Below are 4120 nucleotides of genomic sequence, written 5' to 3'. Positions count from 1 at the left end.
TCGACGGCAAACCACATGAAGAGGCACACTGCCATCTACAGCGCTGGAGTGTGAAAATAACAGACTGAGCCTGAACGGACCACCGCCTACATTTAGGACCACTGGTTTTAATTTAGTTACTTTGGTTCCACGTTTAAGTTCAGAGCAACCTGCAGACTGCAGGTCTAGTACAGGCTCCCCTGTTTGTGTTTAGAACTGCTAGTAGGTGACATTGATTCATGAATGATTTTCCATCAGAATCATAATTGTAGTCAAGATTGTAATTTGTGTCAACACTATGTTGGATCAAATTAAACTATCATCGTAAACTATCCACGTTAAACTAATTTCCATGTTACGGTGGTAAAATCTCTGCTCATGGCTGTGCATACTGGCTCTGCTAACTAGCCATTTATTGAGCCAGGAAAAGTGGTTGTCTGTTTTAAACAACAAAAACAGGAAAATATTCTTACTGTCACATAGGTAAAAGAAATGCATGCAAAATGTATTTAATAAATACATTTGAACATGTAAGAAAATAGCCAAAAATGTTTTGCTTAATGTACTGTAGTGGTTGGAATATATTTTGGAATGAAACAATGTATTTGAAATGCATTGAAATATAGTATGCACATATAAAAATACCTGTTTATGTATTTCTTTTCTGTATAGGGTTATGGGCAATAGCTAGTAAAAAAGACAGCTTAATTTTTTGCTTTTATTTTTTCAGAGCACCCAGTGTGCAAAATACCCTCTGATATTCAGGGTGTCCCATGTTGTCTCACTACTCCAGTGTTGGCTGGCTGCTCACTCACCATAGAGACCCTGAAGTTTCAATGGCAACAAAATGTTTGGTTTAACAATTCTTCTTTTGGAAATGCTCTGTTCTAGTTTGGTATCGCACTCTTCCACATATTAATTATTATACATTTCTTGTCTTCAGTTTTATAAATAAGTAATAATTCACTCTTCTCACCAGTCTTTCAGGAAATAGAGCAAATTTTCAGGTTCACAAATATGTGGCACATTATAAAAATATTATGAAGTTTTTCAGAGCTGTCTCAGGCACAGTTACAGCTGCTAGGCTATGAAGGACTAAGTGGGTGAGCTCACTTGCTTCAGCACTACCCTGAGGCAGAGGAGTGCTGCAGCTCTAGTTAGTTAAGAATATCAAAGAAAGCTCCCTAAATGTGGTGAAGCAGCTAAGCAATGGCAGCATAACATTATAATAAGCTTATTTTTTTATTTTGAGACAATCAGAGGGTCCCAAACCCTCCAAGACCCCCTGTATTTTGCAGCTTGAAAGAAAGATGATCTCATAAATTAATAAAAGTTATACAATATTGATGAATTACTGACCGAATCACTATTTTTGCACTTTCTTTATCTCCCTTTGAAAAGAACATTCTGTCTGTTTGTGAACAGAAATGTTTTGAGACACATTTGTTCAATTAAGCAACATCAGCTTAATTATATTTCATACAATGTATTTAAAACGTGTAGTTTTAACTGAATTTAATCATGTTTGTTCTACCACATTATGCAGATTACGTCAACTTTTTGAGTGAAAAAAACTCAATTTCGATGCATTAGTTACATTTAGTCACTGTTAATAAGCATTACCAGCTTAATTATATTTTGTAGAATTTACTTCAAATGCAATTTTAACTAAACTTAATTATGTTCATTCTACTTAAATATGCAATGACATGCAAATCACAGCAACCATATTTTTAAAGGAAAATACTACAAAGACAACATATCAAATGTTGAAACTGAGAAATTTTGCTTTTGGAAAAATATATGCCCATTTTTAATTTGTTTAAATTTAAATGTGTTTCTCTTCTTTAAACAAAATTTCTTGGGAACTGCTGTAGTTTTAAAAGTGAAATATTTTCCCATTCTTGCTTAACATAGGATTTCAACTGTTTAACAGTTCAGAGTTTCCTTTCTCATATTTTTCATTTCATAATGTACTAAATGTAATCAGTGGGTAACAGGTCTGGACTGCAGGCAGGCCAGTTTAGCACCTGGACTCTTTTACTACAGAGCCATGCTGTTGTAATACATGCAGAATGTGGTTTGACATTGTCTTGCTGAAATAATCAAGGCCTTCCCTGAAAAAGTTGTTGTCTGGATGCAGCATATGTTGCCTAAACATGTACCTTCAGCATTAATGATGCCTTCATAGATATGCACGTCACCCATACCATGTGCACTAATGCACCCCTATACCACCATGAATACTGGCCTTTGAACTGTGCGCAGATTACAAGCTGAGTGGTCTTTAGCCCGGAGGACGCAGTGTCCATAATTTCCAAAAAGAATTTCAAACGTTGATTTGTTGGACCACAGGACACTTTCCACTTCTTCTCAGTCCATTTTAAATGAGCTTGGGCCCAGAGAATGCAGCAGGGTTTCTGGATCCTGTTTATAAATGGGTCCAAAGATCACAGCCAGCAAATATTGATTTTTGGCCTTGTCCCTTGCATACAGAGATTTCTCCAGATTCTCCAAATCTTTTAATGATATTATGTACCATAGATGATGAAAAGCAAAAGTGCTTTGCTATTTTACATTGCAAAACATTATGAACAGTTGCACTATTTAATCATGCAGTGTTTCACAGAGTGATGAACCCTTCCTCATCTTTACTTCTAAAAAGGCTCTTTGTGATGTTCTTTTATACCCAATCATGTTACAGACCTGTTGCCAGTCAACCATCAGGTGTCTTTTTAGCATTGCACAACTTCACCAGCCTTTTGTTGCCCCAAGCCCAACCTTTTTGGAACTTGTTGGCATCAAATTCAAAATGGGCATATATTTACAATAAAATTTCTCAGTTTCAACATTTGAAATGTTGAAAAATGTTTATTACTCTCCTACTACATTAAAATCATTTAAAAGGGAAAACAAAGAAAAAGTTAAAACAAAACAAAAGGCAACCTGAAAGTCCAAAGAGTAATCTGGATGAGACTGGGAGTGGTTACAGTCTGTCCTTCATGGTTCACGGCATGGATGCATACACCTGCCCAAAAGACAGGGAAAGGGGCTGGCAGTAACTAATTGTTTAATTCTGCAGTTAGCCCCAACCTATAACTTCAGAGCAATACTAATCACAAAAAAATCACAATTAAAACACATTTCATGACAATCTACCACAAAATATCACTGCATTACATTCCAATCTCAAATACACAGATTAACGACACATACCTCCCACAGTTTAAAACAGTTTCGGCTGAACTGGCAGACATAATGTTGGCTCTGTTGTGGGTAGGGGAAGTGCAGCCAATTAGAACTGTAGTCTGCCAAGACTACAAAGCTTAACAAATAGCTGGTGGTCAGCTAGGGTATACATAGTGTATGACATCCTCCAGATCCTTCTTAGGGTACACCATTTAGGATTGTCCATTTGTTTGCTGTGGGTGCCAGCACACGTAGGAATAGAGGGGAATGAGATGGCAGACAAACTAGCAAAACAGGCCCTAAAAATAAAGCACATTAGAGTTATAGTACCTTTGAGTAAGTCAAAGAGGGAGGCATCTTTATAAAATTTAAAAACAAGTTGGGTCCAGAGTGACAACTGTGAGCAGAACAGAGGAAGATACAGTAATTGCTTGGTTACATATTAGGCATTGTGGGCTAAATCATTCTTTATTCAGGATTGGGAAACATTTAACTGGCCAATGTATACACTGTGAGCAGCCAGAGACAGTAGATATGTTAACGATCAAGAAGTTTTTTGCAAAATATAATGGGGAATGTGCACAGGAAGTTGATAAGGTTTCTGAAAATTACAGGGTTGTTTAATAGATTTTTTTTTTGTTTGGGTAATTCTCCCATTACCTCAAAGACCTTGTTTAATGACCTGTTAGTCTTTTGTCGAAGGTAAATGTTAAATCCTAATATCAGTGCTTCATGCTCTAGTCCAGTAAGTGGCAGTAATTCAACACATAACAGGTTTGGCAACTGCCAAAAAATACAGAAGAAGAATAAGATCTCAGGAGACATTCAGGGCTGTCTCCCTTCTGAAGTGATCTGGAAGAACAAATATCCAGATCAGCCTGGTGCTCTTCACTTCAATCTACATCGCATCACCTCCACTGTTAAATTTGTAACCACTCTATTAGACTTTGTG

Source organism: Colossoma macropomum, unplaced genomic scaffold (assembly GCF_904425465.1).
Source record: "Colossoma macropomum unplaced genomic scaffold, Colossoma_macropomum, whole genome shotgun sequence".
Lineage (NCBI taxonomy): Eukaryota > Metazoa > Chordata > Actinopteri > Characiformes > Serrasalmidae > Colossoma > Colossoma macropomum.
Note: the sequence above shows the minus strand (reverse complement) of the source record.